General features: G+C 44.6%; 1 long non-coding RNA gene across 1 annotated transcript in view; it reads left to right on the top strand.

Moving 5' to 3' along the window:
• The first annotated feature begins 5902 nt into the window (after window positions 1-5902).
• Window positions 5903-16318, top strand: part of LOC127463751 (uncharacterized) — a 51496-nt gene continuing 41080 nt past the window's right edge. The window contains exons 1-2 of the long non-coding RNA XR_007900923.1: window positions 5903-6011; window positions 6247-8072. This is a non-coding gene — a long non-coding RNA (uncharacterized LOC127463751). The remainder of the gene's footprint in view (window positions 6012-6246; window positions 8073-16318) is intronic.

Consider the following 16318-nt stretch of genomic DNA (forward strand, 5'->3'; position numbering starts at 1 on the left):
TGCACCAAGACCTTTCTGTGGTGTTACCTTTTGTCTGGCAGGAATGTTCATTTGAATTCTATTTCTCAGGAGGTGGGACCGCCCATTGCAGCACAGGGCTGAAAAAAGGGAAGAGCAGCTCTTTCCCTAAGGAAAAAAAGTCTGGAAGCTTTGACTTGGAGGTGTAGTTGTTGGGGTAGCCTGGGCACTTCTTGGGCAGCAAGAGCTTTCTTTGGGGGCACCTTTTGTTTGGCACGAATCTTCATTTGCATTCATTTTTTCAGGAGGTGGGACCGGCCATTGCAGCGAAGGGCTGAAAAAAGGGAACAGCAGCCCTTTCCACCAGGAAAAAAGTCTGGAAGCTTTGGCTTTGAGGTGCAGTTGGTGGAGAAGCCTGGGCACTTCTTTGGCAGCAAAGACCTTTCTGTGGTGGTACTTTTGTCTGGCAGCAATCTTATTTGGATTCAATTTTTCAGGAGGTGGAACTGGCCATTGCAGCGCATGGCTGAAAAAAGGGAACAGCAGCACTTTCCACCAGGAAAAAAAGTCTGGAACCTTTGGCTTCAGGTGTAGTTCTTGGGGCAGCGTGGGCACTTGTTGTGCAGCAAGACCTTTCTGTGGTGGTACCTTTTGTCTGGCAGGAATCTTCATTTGAATTCTATTTCTCAGGAGGTGGGACCGGCCATTGCAGCAGAGGGCTGAAAAAAGGGAACAGCAGCCCTTTCCCTAAGGAAAAAAAGTCTGAAGCTTTGGCATCACGTGCAGTTGTTGGGGCAGCCCTGGCACTTCTTGGGCAGCAAAGACCTTTCCGTGGTGGCACCTTTTTTCTGGCAGGAATCTTCATTTGGATTCTATTTTTCAGGAGGTGGGACAGGCCATTGCAGCGCAGGGCTGAAAAAAGGGAACAGCAGCCCTTTCCCTAAGGAAAAATAGTCTGGAAGCTTTGGCTTCACGTGCAGTTTTGGGGCAGCCTGAGCACTTCTTGGGCAGCCAGACCTTTCTCTGGTGGCAACTTTTCTCTGGCAGGAATCTTCATTTGGATTCTATTTTTCAAAAGGTGGGTCCGGCTATTGCAGCGCAGGGCGGAAAAAAGGGAACAGCAGCCCTTTCCACCAGGAAAACAGTCTGGAAGCTTTGGCTTTGAGGTGCAGTTGTTGGGGCAGCCTGGGCACTTCTTGGGCAGCAAGACCTTTCTGTGGTTGCACCTTTTCTCTGGCAGGAATCTTCATTTGCATTCAAATTTCAGGACGTGGGACCGACCATTGCAGCGCAGGGCAGAAAAAAGGGAACAGCAGCTCTTTCCACCAGGAAAATCAGTCTGGAACCTTTGGTTTCAGGTGTAGTTCTTGGGGCAGCGTAAGCACTTGTTGGGCAGCAAGACCTTTCTGTGGTGGCACCTTTTGTCTGGCAGCAATCTTCATTTGGATTCTATTTCTCAGGAGGTGGGATCGACCATTGCAGCAGAGGGCTGAAAAAATGGATCAGCAGCCCTTTCCCTAAGGAAAAAAAGTCTGGAAGCTTTGGCTTTGAAGTGCAGTTGGTGGGGCACCCTGGACACTTCTTGGGTAGCAAAGAGCTTTCTGTGGTGGCACCTTTTGTCTGGCAGGAATCTTCATTTGGATTCTATTTTTCAAAAGGTGGGTCCGGCTATTGCAGCGCAGGGCGGAAAAAAGGGAACAGCAGCTCTTTCCACCAGGAAAACAGTCTGGAAGCTTTGGCTTTGAGGTGCAGTTGGTGGGGCAGCCTGGGCACTTCTTGGGCAGCAAGACCTTTCTGTGGTTGCACCTTTTCTCTGGCAGGAATCTTCATTTGCATTCAAATTTCAGGACGTGGGACCGACCATTGCAGCGCAGGGCAGAAAAAAGGGAATAGCAGCTCTTTCCACCAGGAAAATCAGTCTGGAACCTTTGGCTTCAGGTGTACTTCTTGGGGCAGCGTGGGCACTTGTTGTGCACCAAGACCTTTCTGTGGTGGCACCTTTTGTCTGGCAGGAATGTTCATTTGAATTCTATTTCTCAGGAGGTGGGACCGGCCATTGCAGCAGAGGGCTGAAAAAAGGGAACAGCAGCCCTTTCCCTAAGGAAAAAAAGTCTGAAGCTTTGGCATCACGGGCAGTTGTTGGGGCAGCCCTGGCACTTCTTGGGCAGCAAAGACCTTTCCGTGGTGGCACCTTTTTTCTGGCAGCAATCTTCATTTGGATTCTATTTTTCAGGAGGTGGGACAGGCCATTGCAGCGCAGGGCTGAAAAAAGGGAACAGCAGCCCTTTCCACCAGGAAAAATAGTCTGGATCCTTTGGCTTCACGTGCAGTTTTGGGGCAGCCTGAGCACTTCTTGGGCAGCAAGACCTTTCTCTGGTGGCAACTTTTCTCTGGCAGGAATCTTCATTTGGAGTAAATTTTTAAAGACGTGGGACCGGACATTGCAGCGCAGGGCTGAAAAAAGGGAACAGCAGCTCTTTCCACCAGGAAAATCAGTCTGGAACCTTTGGCTTCAGGTGTAGTTCTTGGGGCAGCATGGGCACATGTTGTGCACCAAGACCTTTCTGTGTTGGCACCTTTTGTCTGGCAGCAATCTTCATTTGGATTCTATTTCTGAGGAGGTGGGATCGACCATTGCAGCAGAGGGATGAAAAAAGGGAACTACAGCCCTTTCCCTAAGGAAAAAAAGTCTGGAAGCTTTGGCTTTGAGGTGCAGTTGGTGGGGCAGCCTGGGCACTTCTTGGGCAGGAAGAGCTTGCCATGGTGGTACCTTTTGTCTGGCAGGACTCTTCATTTGGATTCAATTTTTTAAAAGGTAGGTCCGGCCATTGCAGCGCAGGGTTGAAAAAAGCGAACAGCAGCTCTTTCCCTAAGGAAAAAAAGTCTGGAAGCTTTGACTTGGAGGTGTAGTTGTTGGGGCACCCTGGGCACTTCTTGGGCAGTAAGACCTTTCTGTGGTGGCACCTTTTGTCTGGCAGGAATCTTCATTTGATTCAATTTTTAAAAAGGTCGGACCGGCCAGTGCATCGCAGGGCTGAAAATAGGGAACAGCAGCTCTTTCTCCTGGAAAAAAAATCTAAAAAACGTGGTTCAAAGGTGCAGTTCGTGGGGAGCCTGGGCACTTCTTGGGTAGGAAGAGTTTTCTGTGGTTGCACATTTTGTCTCGCAGGAATCTTAATTTGGATTCTATTTCCAGGAGGTGGGACCGGCCAGTTAAGCGAAGGGCTGAAAAAAGGGAACAGCAGCTCTTTCCACCAGGAAAAAAAGTCTGGATCCTTTCGCTTCTGCTACAGTTGTTGGGGCAGCTTGGGCACTTCTTGGGCAGCAAGAGTTTTCTGTGGTTGAACCTCTTGTCTAGCAGGAATCTTCATTTCCTGTAAATTTTTCAGAAGGTGGGACAGGCCATTGCAGTGCAGGGCTGAAAAATGGCAAAAGCAGCTCTTTCCACCAGAAAAAACAGTCTGCAAGCTTTGTCTTTGAGGTGCAGTTGGTGGGGCAGCCTGGGCACTTCTCGGGCAGGAAGAGTTTTCCGTGGTGGCACCTTTTGTCTGGCAGGAATCTTATTTGGATTCAATTTTTCAGGAGATGGGACAGGTCATTGCAGAGCAGCGCTGGAAAAAGGGAACAGCAGCTCTTTCCACCAGGAAAAAAAGCCTGGAAGCTTTGGCTTTGAGGTGCAGTTGGTGTAGCAGCCTGGGTCTTTCTTGGGCAGGAAGAGCTTTCCGTGGTGGCACCTTTTTTCTGGCAGCAATCTTATTTGGATTCAATTTCTTAAAAGGTGGGTCCGGACATTGTAGCGCAGGGCTGAAAAAAGGAACAGCAGCTCTTTCCACCAGGAAAAACAGTCTGGAAGCTTTGGCTTCAGGTGCAGTTGGTGGGGAACCTGGGCACTTCTTGGGCAGTAAAGATCATTCTGTGGTGGCATTTTTTGTCTGGAAGGAATCTTCATTTGGAGTAAATTTTTCAGAAGGTGGGACAGGTCATTGCAGCGCAGGGCAGAAAAAAGGGAACAGCAGGCCTCTCCTAAGGAAAAAAAGTCTGGAAGCTTTAGCTTTGAGGTGCAGTTCTTGGGGCAGCCTGGGTATTTTTTGGCCAGCAAAGATGTTTCTGTAGTCGCACCTTTTGTCTGGCAGGAATCTTTATTTGGATTCTAATTTTCAGGAGGTGGGATAGGCCATTGCACCAGAGGGCTGAAAAAAGGGAACAGCAGCCCTTTCCCTAAGGAAAAAAACTCTGGAAGCTTAGGATTTGAGGTGCAGTTGTTGGGACAGCCTGGGCACTTCTTGGGCATCAAAGAGCTTTCCGTGGTGGCACCTTTTGTCTGGCAGCAATCTTCTTTTGGATTTGATTTTTCAGGAGGTCGGACCGGCCATTGCAGTGAAACAGGAGGCTAGGCCCAAAAGAGTTAACTAAGAAATTTGGGCCTGCTAACAAGCTGCCAACATCCAAAACGATCTGTGCTCATTCTGTTCTACTTACTGGACCAAAGCTTAAGAGCATAGTACAAGAACATGTAATAGACCTAGAAGCAATAAATTAGAGATACAGTAGGATCAGGTAGACATTTGAATAGAAGAAATAGGCTGGGAGCCAGGGCCTTTGCCAAGCTTCAGTGAGCGGGTCAAGAACAATGGAAAAGAAGAAGGGTCAAGCTGAGGAAGATGAGTTAGAGACCCCTGCCCTATGGATGAAGATAGGAACGACCCCTCGAAATGTGGTACCAAGAGAAGCACCGCCCCAAGCTCCGCCTATACTGCGCCTATTTTTTAATATGTATTGATAGATGTTGTAATCGTTTGAATATGCATTTAATCGCATCTGAAAATTCTATAAAAGTGCTGATTTTCTGAGGAGCCGGTGAGCAAGTTTGTCCAGCGCGAGCTGGCTTGCTCCCAACGTTGAATAAACAAATACCTTGCTGCTTAAAGATAAAAAGGTCTCTGAGCAGTTTCTTGGACCGATTTTTCGGATTCATTTGGCGACCGCGGCAGCACACCTTCTCCACCCGGCTGCGGAATCCCCCGGAGGACGGGACCCCCTTGGGCGCCATCGGGTAAGTCTTTTTACCTGAAGGGGCTCCCTTCTTCGGTGGCTTCTTGCGGGGGCTGGACAAGAACACTGCCTATTGATGAAAGGTATTTGTATCTGGTTTCTGGTTTTGTTTATTCTGGTTCTGGGTACCCGTGAGTCGAGGCGGGACGCCGTCTCGCAGGGAACACGGGAGAGGACGCTCTCCCAGGGGAATATCCCCTCTAGTCTGGTCTGGTCTGGTTTTGTTTGTATTCGGCCAAGTATTGTTATTGTGTACCTGATATATCTTGCTTACCTTGAAACATCCAGGAGCACATAGTTAAAGGTATTATCATGCTAAGAGTTGCTATATGAGAGGTAGTGCTGAAGAGTTAACTATAAGCACATCACTTTGGATAAGACCTAGAATTAAGATTTGTCAGTTTTGCAACTGTTAGTTATATGTATGAGCCTTGTGTAACAGATGTAAGGTTTGCCTCCCCGACAGACAAGGCTGGGTCAGAACCAGTGTGCACATTGCAGAAAAGAGGGACACTGGAAGCAAGAATGCCCTGAATTAACAGGTGGAAATACAGGCACAGGAGAGGTTGTTGTTGCTTACAGAGTATTGAGTGAAGGGGGGGGCCGGCAGGCCAGTGCTAGGGGACCTGCTGGTAAAAATTAAGCTAGGGGAAGAAAAAGAAGAATTAGATTTTCTAATTGATACCAGGGCTACATTTTCTGTTTTGAATTAATACCTAAAAGTGATAAATATGTTTAAGTCGTGGGTGCCACTGGCCAATCAGAAAAGCTTTCTTTTGAAACCACTAAAGTTCAAAATTGGAAAACAAATGGGAGTGCATCAGTTTTTGTATTTAACAAATTTATCCAAACTCGTATTGGGCAGAGACCTTCTAGAAAATCTGGAAGCTGTAATAGAATTCAAACAAGGTAAATTTGAACTTAAGGTAAAGGAAGAACAATTAATAGCAGCTCTGAGTTTAGCAATGAGCTATGTGGAGCCAAGCCAGGGTAATTCAAATGTCAATCAAATTTTAGATCAGGTATACCCAGGAGTTTGGGCTACTGAAACACCAGGAAAGTCAAAAGAGCAGCTCCCACTGAAATAGAATTACAGACAGGAGCAAAACCAGTAGTTAGGAAGCAATATGCACTGAAGCTGGAAGATAGAAGAGGGATTGAGCCAATAATAGACAACTTTTTGAAATTAAGGTTTTGTAGAGTGTGAATCAGATTGCAACACCCCAATTTTACCAGTCAAAAGACAAATGGAACACATAGGTTGGCTCAGGATTTAAGAGCAGTAAATAAAATAGCTAAAACATACATGCAGCTGTTGCAAACCTAAATACCTTATTAACATATTAAAAGAAAGTGTAATTTGGTTCACAGTATTAGACTTAAGAGATGCCTTTTTCTGCCTTCCCTTAACACAGGAAAGTCAAAAGATATTTGCCTTCAAGTGGGAAAATCCCACCACAGGAAGGAAAACTCAGCTCATTTGGACAGTGTTACCTTAAGGGTTCAAAAATATTCCCACAATTTTGGGAATTAATTAGCTAAAGAATTAGAACAATCGCAGTCACCACCGGGAAAGGGTGTACTTTTATAATATGTGAATGATCTATTGATTGTTACTGAAAAACAAGAAGAATGTGTTCAATGGACAGTAAACCTCTTCAACTTTATGGACTTAAATGAGTATCGAGTCTCTCAACAGAAAGCACTTCCAGTGCAGAAACAAGTGGTGTACCTGGATTACAAAGTATCTGAAGGACAATGATCACTGGGGACAACAAGAAAGGAAACTGTCTGCCAGACACCGAAACCACAGATGGTGAGAAACCTTCAAGCCTTTCTAGGAACGACAGGTTGGTGTTGTTTATAGATATATCAGTATGGGCTAATTGCAAAGCCTTTATATGACCTGCTGAAAATGACTAAGAGCAACCTCATCTGGACCCCCGAAGCAAGTGGAGCCTTCAAACAACTGAGATGAGAACTCATAAGGACCCCGGCGTTGGGATTGCCTGACGTAACGAAGCCCTTTTGTTTGTTCTCGCATGAACGACAAGGAATGGCTCTGGGGGTCCTGGCTCAGCAACAAGGGCCATACAAAAGAACAGTAGCCTACTTCTCCAAGCAGTTGGATGAAGTAAGCAAATGATGACCCACCTGCCTAAGGGCAGGAGCAACAATGATCATAGATCTAGAAGAAACCAGGAAATGTACAATGGGACAGAAAATTACTGTGTTAGTGTCCCACACAGTATCTATGGTACTGGAACAGAAAGGAAATCATTGACTGTCACCCTCCCAATTTCTGAAATATCGGGTAATCTTGGCTGAATCAGATGACATAACCATTCAGGTGACTAACACTGTTAACCCAGCTTCATTCCTAGAAGGAAGAATCTCGGCTGCACCTGTTGTGCAGGACTGCCTGGAAACCATTGAAGCAGTGCACTCCAGCTGCCTGGACCTTAAAGAAGAACCACCCCTGGATGCAGAAGACTGGTTTACCGATGGCAGCAGTTTCATAAGACAAGGTGTGAGGATGGCTGGGTATGCTGCGACCACCACTACTGAGGTAATCAAATCAAATCCTTTGCCCGCAGGAACCTCAGTCCAGAAAGCAGAACTGATGGCTCTCATTCGAGCTTTAGGATTGGCAGAAGGAAAATAAATCAACACCTGGACTGACTCCAAATATGCCTTTGGCATAGTTCACACTCATGGGGCAATTTGGAAAAAAGAGGACTTTTAACTCTTCAAGGAAAAGTTGTGGAATATACTGAAGAAACTCTGTGATTATTAGAAGCTGTACAACTCCCCTCTCAGGTGGCAATTATGCACTGCCAAGGACACCTGAAAGGTAACACTGTCCTGGAAATAAGAAACAGAAAAGCTGATGCAGAAGCTGAATTAGCTGCTGCAAGAAGTAAAGAACTATCAGTAGCAGCTTTAGCGCTAGAAGAACTAGACACAGATCAACAGGTAGAATATCAAGAAACAGATTATAAGTGGATACATGAAAATGAAGGTAAGGTGTTAGACAATGGGTGAGGTTAACTAAAAACAGAGTCAGTTAATACTATTAGAAAAATTAGTGTGGCAATTTGTAAAAGTAAAACATGATAAAGCTATTGGGGCTTAGATTCACTCTATTAGCATTTAAGGACTAGAGTAGCAGGACCAAATTTATTTATCACAATAGAGCAAGTCACATCCCAATGTGAACTTTGTTTTTAATACTGGAACAAAATACACCCAAGGGCAATAAGTAAAGGGCATTTCCCAGGTGAAATTTGGCAAATTAATTTCTCTGAGCTCCCAAGAAAAGGGGGGGGGGGTCCTGTTATCTCTTAGTTTTGACTGACACATTTTCTGGATGGCCTGAAGCTTTCCCATGTAGAAAAAAATGAATCAAAAGGAGTGGTTAAAGTCTTGTTGAACGAGATTATACCATGGTTTGGAATGCCTAAGAGCATCTCTTCAGATAGAGGTTCACACTTTTGTACATGAATTGTACAAGCAATAAGTAAAGCACTAAAAATCAATTGGCAACTGCATATGCCCTACAGACTCCAAGTAAATGGGCAAGTAGAAAAGATGAATCTAAAATATGTCAAGAAACAAATTTTCATTGGTATCAAGCTTTACCTATTGCTTTAATCAGGCTAAGGGTCAAGCCAAGATCAAAAGGGGAAACTGAGTCCATTTGAAATTCTATTGGGCAGACCCTACATGATGCAAACTGTGAATAGTGAAGCTGTAGATCAAATCAGTAATCAATATGTGTACGATCATGTTAGGGCTGTAGGAAAACAATTGCAGAAAAATGCTACAGTGGTGTTAGAACACCAACCCAAGCAGCCTGACTGTAAGTTACATCCATTCAACCCTGGTGATCGGGTATATGTTAAGAATCTTTCAGGAGATCCACTATGGGAGAAGTGGGATGGACCCCAGCAGGTGCTGATGACCACCTCCACACGATCTGAGTGAAAGAGAAACCCACGTGGATCCACTGCTCTCGAGTCAAGAGAGTTCCAGAGGAAGCATGGACCTCGGGAGAGGAATCATCTACTATCAAGTCTCCTCAATGCTGATCTTTGGACTGATAAGTACATTGGTGTTAAATCAAACTCTTGCCCAAAATTATTATGGTCTCAGGCCTATAATGGGAATTCTAGTCTACGATTTGCTATAAATACAGATATTCTGAATTCATCTGAACTGAACCAATACAATGCATCTGTTATAGTCCTCCAAGGAACAAGGGTACTGAATAATTGGTAAAGTCCTGGTCCCCCATACAATGCAAGTGTTTTAATAGGCACAGATTAGATGGTCACCCAGAACTGACGTTACTGTGAAATGTAATTAGTGGCTGATCAGTGTTGGCACACCTTCACTCTAGATAAATCAGTTTCTGTGATGTGTCAGTGGACATTCAGGGAAGGAAATATAACCAGGAGATTTCCAACCAGCAAATCTCCTACCACCCCATTGACTAAGACCACCACCAGTTTTACAACTCCTTCTTTAGCCTGTGAGAGTGTCCACAATTTAACTTATGCTGGACACTCAAATGATTAGACACTCAAATGAGCAGAAGCTGTTGTTAGATCCCACATATTCACTGAAGAGGGTTCGAATAAACCTTCAAGTAAACATATCAAACATACAAAAAGATTGTCAGCCCTGTATTTAACAAAGCCTTAAAGGCTGGCATGCATAGATGATGGCCAGATCCCCTCGTACCAGAATTCAAAGAGATGTAACCGGATGGTTTAGTGCAGGATTAGGTGTATTAAACACCATAGATCAAGAAGTATTAGTGAATAAACTAAGTGCTGTCACATCTGATCTAGGAAAATTCAAAGTCCCTTGAAGATCATCTTTGCTCACTTTGGCAGAAACACAATCATTGGCAGTTAAATTGTTAACATTAGTAGCTAAACCACACTGCAAAAGATTTCACCAAAATTATTGACTATGCTGGTGTCATCCATAAAAGGTTTGCACTTGCAATACAATGTCTCCAAACTCAACAGTGGGTGCAATCTGTAGCTGCAGGAATATTAAGAGAAGGAACTTCAGGAATATTACCACAGGAGGTAAGAGAAATAATAGCTAGAAAGAGTTCTACTACACAATTTGAGAAAAATTACCAAGCGTGGTGGCAGTTAGGGAACTTCACTTACAACCCTCAACATGAACAAATTGAAGTTTATGTACTCACTATCAGTGCAGCTAAAGAAAAGACCATCTTTCCTATCCTGACATTAGGAGGTATACACCAAAACGTAATTGTCAGACCCATAGACCATAATGTTTGGGCAAGTTATGATCACACCAAGAAAAAGTGGCAGCCAGTCAGTACTGAGACATGTATTCCTAAAGGACAATTAGGATATATCTGTGAAAATGCTGTAGTAGGAAATGAAGATTTATGCTTAGATGCTGACGATAGTGTGTGTACCTTTGAAATGCTTCCCCATACTAAAACCCATTCACAAGTCTATTATGTAGGAAATGGTTGTGCATGTGTTAGAATCTTTTGTTTTAATTTTACCATAGATATTTGTCAGGAAGTAGTGAGTGGTACTAATTTTTGTTTTACTAAAATAATAGGCTGTGACTTTGATTATATCATTCTAGTGACTACTAGACAACTGATTGAAGCTGATTATAAAATGTATCATGATGTGCCGAAATTGCAGATAGGAATGAACATTAATCTTTTAAAGCAATGCTTAAACATCCTGATATAGAAAAACTGGTCCAAGAAGTAAACAGAACGACTAAACGAATGCTCTGGTAAATGGAACACGACACTGAGAGTATAAAAACTATTTTAACCAAAGTGGAAAAAGTGAGAGAACACCACTAGTGGGACATCTTTACCGGATACTCCCCCACGGCATCACAAGTGTTCCACTATTTGATACATGCAATACTGGTTTTAGGAGCTAGCATGATTACACTGCTGATCCTAACTGTTTAGCTACGGTACAAATCAAGCATCATGGTTAGAGGGATGCAGATAATGTGGGCTGTGATGAATCCATCAAAATCCATTAGAACTTGACAAAAGAATTTGTAAATTCTAAACAAAAAGGGGGGAATGAAACAGGAGGCTAGGTCCAAAAGAGTTAATTAAGGAATTTGGGCCTGCTAACAAGCTACCAACATACAAAATGATCTGTGCTCATTCTGTTCTACTTACTGGACCAAAGCTTAAGAGCATAGTACAAGAACATGTAATAGACCTAGAAGCAATAAATTAGAGATACAGCAGGATCAGGTAGACATTTGAATAGAAGAAATAGGCTGGGAGCCAGGGCCTTTGCCAAGCTTCAGTGAGCGGGTCAAGAACAATGGAAAAGAAGAAGGGTCAAGCTGAGGAAGATGAGTTAGAGACCCCTGCCCTATGGATGAAGATAGGAACGACCCCTCCAAATGGGGTACCAAGAGAAGCACCGCCCCAAGCTCCGCCTATACTGCGCCTATTTTTTAATATGTATTGATAGATGTTGTAATCGTTTGAATATGCATTTAATCGCATCTGAAAATTCTATAAAAGTGCTGATTTTCTGAGGAGCCGGTGAGCAAGTTTGTCCAGCGCGAGCTGGCTTGTTCCCAACGTTGAATAAACAAATACCTTGCTGCTTAAAGATAAAAAGGTCTCTGAGCACTTTCTTGGACCGATTTTTCAGATTCAGCATCACAGGGCTGAAAAAAGGGAAGAGCAGCTCTTTCCACCAGGTAAAAAAGTCTGGATCCTTTGGCTTCAGGTGCACTTGGTGGGGCAGCCTGGGCACTTCTTGGGCAGCAAGACCTTTCTGCGGTGGCACCTTTGGTCTGGTAGGAATCTTCATTTGGATTCAATTTTTCAGGAGGTGGGACCGACCATTGCAGTGCAGGGCTAAAAAAGGGAACAGCAGCTCTTTCCGTAAGGAAAAAAAGTCTAGAAGCTTTGGCTTTGAGGTGTAGTTGTTGGGGAAGACTGGGCACTTCTTGGGTATCAAAGGGCTCTCTTAGGTGGTACCTTTTGTCTGGCAGGAATCTTCATTTGGATTCAATTTTCCAGGAGGTGGGACCGGCCATTGTAGAGCAGGGTTGAAAAAAGGGAACAGCAGCTCTTTCCACCAGGAAAAAAGTCTGGATCCTTTGCCTTCAGGTGCAGTTGTTAGGGTAGTCTGGGTACCTCTTGGGCAGCAAAGATCTTTCTGTTGTTGCACCTTTTCTCTGGCAGCAATCTTCATTTCAATTCAATTTTTTAAAAGATGGGATTGGCCATTCCAACACAGGGGTGAAAAAGGGGAACAGCAGGCCTTTCCCTAGGAAAAAAAGTCTGGAACCTTTGGCTTTGAGGTGTAGTTGGTGGGGCAACCTGGGCACTTCTTTGACAGCAAAGATCTTTCTGTGGTGCCACCTTTTGTCTGGAAGCAATCTTCATTTGGATTCTAATTTTCAGGAGGCAGGACAGGCCATTGCAACAGAGGGCTGAAAAAAAGGGAACAGCAGCTCTTTCCACCAGGAAAAAAAGTCTGGAAGCTTTGGCTTTGAGGGGCAGTTGGTGTAGCAGCCTGGGTATTTCTTGGGCAGGAAGAGTTTTCCATGGTGGCACCTTTTGTCTGGCAGCAATCTTATTTGGATTCTATTTTCCAGGAGGTGGGATTGGCCATTGTAGAGCAGGGTTGAAAAAAGGGAACAGCAGCTCTTTCCCTAAGGAAAAAAGGTCTGGAAGATTGGCTTGGAGGTGCAGGTAGTGGGGCAGTCTGCGCACTTCTTGGGCAGCAAAGAGTTTTCTGTGGTAGCACCTTTTGTCTGGCAGGTATCTTCATTTGGATTCAATTTTCCAGGAGGTGGGACCGGTCATTGTAGCAGAGAGCTGAAAAAAGGGAACAGCAGCTCTTTCCACCAGGAAAAATCTCTGGATCCTTTTGCTTCTGCTACAGTTGGTGGCACAGCCTGGGCAGTTCTTGGGCAGGAAGACCTTTCTGTGGTGCCACCTTTTGTCTGGTAAGAATCTTCATTTGGAGGAAATTTTTCAGAATGTGGGACAGGTCATTGCAGAGCAGGGCAGAAAAAAGGGAACAGCAGTTCTTTCCCTAATGAAAAAAAAGTCTGGAAGGTTTGGCTTTGCGGTGCAGTTGTTGGGGCAGCCTGGGCACTTCTTGGGCAGCAAAGAGCTTTCTGTGGTGGCACCTTTTGTCTGGCAGGAATCTTCATTTGGATTCAATTTTTCAGGACGTGGGACCGACCATTGCAGCGCAGGGCTGAAAAAAAGGAACAGCAGCTCTTTCCACCAGGAAAAAAAGTCTGGAAGCTTTGGCTTCAGGTGTAGTTGTTGGGGCAGCCTGGGAACTTCTTGGGCAGCAAGACCTTTCTGTCGCAGCACCTTTTGTCTGGCAGCAATCTTCATTTGCTTTCAATTTTCCAGAAGGTGGGACCGGCCACTGCAGCCCAGGGCTGAAAAAAGGGAACAGCAGCCCTTTCCCTAAGGAAAAAAAGTCTGGAAGCTTAAGCTTTGAGGTGTAGTTGGTGGGGTAGCCTGGGCACTTCTGTGGCAGCAGGGGCTTTCTGTGGTGGCACCTTTTGTCTGGCAGGAATCTTCAGTTGGATTCAATTTTGGGAGTTAGTTTGGTCATTGTAGCGCAGGGCTGAAAAATGGATGAGCAGCTCTTTTCCACAGGAAAGTAAGTTTGGATCCTTTGGCTTCAGGTGCAGTTGGTGGGGCAGCCTGGGCACTTCTTGGAAAGCAAAAACTTTCTGTGGTGGCACCTCTTTTCTAGGAGGTGTTTGCTCCCTTTTAGCAAGTCCCTTATGGCATCAATCACAGAGCACTGGGACTGCTCACAGGGCATGATGAAGTAAGACACCGGTAGTCCGGAAAGAGGGGCTAGGAAAATAAATTCCTGTATCTAATTGCCTTCCTTAATTACAGAAATCCATACTCTTGTGACATGATCTCTACTGACCCTGCTAAGGATGTACTTTTGCCCTGACCCCTTGCTCCAGATGTGCCAGGTACACCAAAGGAAACAAGAGAGAATCTCAGCGAAGCCAAAAATCAGCTCTTATGGCAGTTGACACTCTATGGGGTTTAGCACTGGAGTTCAATCTCTCTGGGATGTCTGGTCCAGAACAGTGTATTTACTGAATGGTGCTGTTGCTGAACTTCCCTGGGCATGTTGCAATTGGCTACTGAGGCTGAAAGGTTTCCTCAAAGGATTTTTATCTTTTGAAACTACAGGTTGAATTTGAGGGATAAACTCCAGTATTCTGAAAGTGGAAAGTTGATCAAACAGAAAAGACTGTTTCTTCTACAACAGATTTGAAATAGTGCACTTGTAAAAATCACAAAGCTTGAAGCCTACTCAGCAGAGCTGATTCCTCATCTGCACTGTGCCAGGGGTGACAGCGGGTCTGTCAGCACCTTGGCACATACTGACGAAGCAATAGATGTTGACCAGATCAAAGTATACCCCTGAGATGGACTGAAAAGAGAGGACTGAAAACGGAGGCCCTGATCCTGACAACATACTGATGCATCCTGAAGAAGCTGTCCCGTGGGAACAGAGAACACTGTCTCATGAGAACAGGAGCACTGTCTCATGAGAACAAGGACCTGTTTTGAACGAGGGGAGTTGCGAAAAACATCAACATGAGAGAAAAATAAGAGCAGGTGCTCGGGAAAGAACTGGGCTGTTTGGAGAAAAAGCAAAGTTGTTGTGAGAAAGTAGAGTTTAGAAAATGCACCTATTAGCTGTAAGAATTCTGGTGTGAAAGTTTGAACTGTCCTATCCGTGTGCATTACGTGTGTTCAAAAACTGTACTTAAGGGGCTGCGCAGCAGCCCCGGGCGGCTGTCCCTGCTTTTTCCTCGGAATAAACTTTGCTGGAACCTTTTTTCGTGTCGCTTTGGCCGTTTCGACATTACCAGCGACATCTGGTGACCCCGACGTGATTGCAACGTTGAAGATGGATTTATCTCCAATTGTGGAGCTGCCGTGACTTCCCTCCTAGAGGGGGAAAGAGCAGAGGATTTTCTCTCCTAGAGGGAGATTGGACCTGTGGGGCGAGGCACAGGGGGAACGGAGCCCGCTGAAGCTTGAGAGCGGGGCTGGTTCCCGCCAAACGCTCCGGACCTGAACTTTTTGACCCTCATTAGGTAAGCTAACGGGGGTGCCACCGGGGACTATATTTTAACAATGGGACAGCACATAACGAAGGAGGAAAGTGTAGTTCTATCTACATGGAAATCCCTCCTTAACCGAAAGAATGTCAAGGTTGCTGAATTTAATTTACGACGTGTGCTGTTATAGTACTGAAAATAAGGCTTTGAAGCTACTACGTTAAGTTGCATTTCATGTGTTTGCCTAACACTTGCTCCGTGAGACTTTGAAAGATTTAGAAGAGTATGGGAGGCAACGATCTATGCAATAATTCATATAAGAACTAAAACTCTGAAACGCAGTTGCCCAGAAAGATAAGCAGGTTGCTGATGTAACAAATTGTCCTTGAACTACACCTCCAAGCAAAAAATGCAGAAAAATTTAATAATTCACTCCCGGAGACAGAAAAGAAGTCAGGACCCCCCCCCTCCATTGCCACTGCTGCAGAAAAAGCAGTTTTTCCACCAGATAACTCCACCGAGAAAACAACTAAGAAAAGAAATCCAAGGCAAGATTTATAAGCGAATGGAGAGGGACAGAGATAAATTAGAACAATGGGGGCTGGGCAGAAAACAAGACAGCAAAGCCCATCCCTGTAGAAGCCTTCGAACTCAAAAGTCAGCATCTACCTCCTTTTCTTGCTTCTTCGCAGCCTGAGTTACCTATTTTTTGTTCATGTACTAATTGGTTGTTTCAGTCTCACAATGTGTGTAAAATAAAACACAGAAAAATACGCAACAAATCAAGTTTGGTGTCATGGAAGCCTGAAGACAACGATCCCTACTGGGGGGTGGAAAGAAAAGGGGGGACAAAAAACTGCCTTCTGATATTTCTGTTAATTCTTGTGTTAACTGTAGTGTCTGTGGAATGTGTTTTTGTGAGCTCACAATATTAGTGTTACTGTGCATGTGTATGTGAAGAAACAAAGTTCTTTGCCAGGAGAAAAAGGAAAAAGAAAAGTAAAAAGCCTTCCCTTGAAAAGATTCAGCCCTGCCAGGGAAAGAAACAGAGTGTATTTCACATGATAGAGATGGTCGGTTGCTTGCTAACTAAGCAGAAACTTTATTCACTCCCTCAGAGCTGGGAGGACAATCAAAATATCCCGCTTTGTAGAAATTGCAACTTTGTAACCTTCTGATT

This window comes from Manacus candei, unplaced genomic scaffold (assembly GCF_025592945.1).
Source record: "Manacus candei isolate 608988 ecotype Guabito, Panama unplaced genomic scaffold, ASM2559294v1 h1tg000172l, whole genome shotgun sequence".
Classification (NCBI taxonomy): domain Eukaryota; kingdom Metazoa; phylum Chordata; class Aves; order Passeriformes; family Pipridae; genus Manacus; species Manacus candei.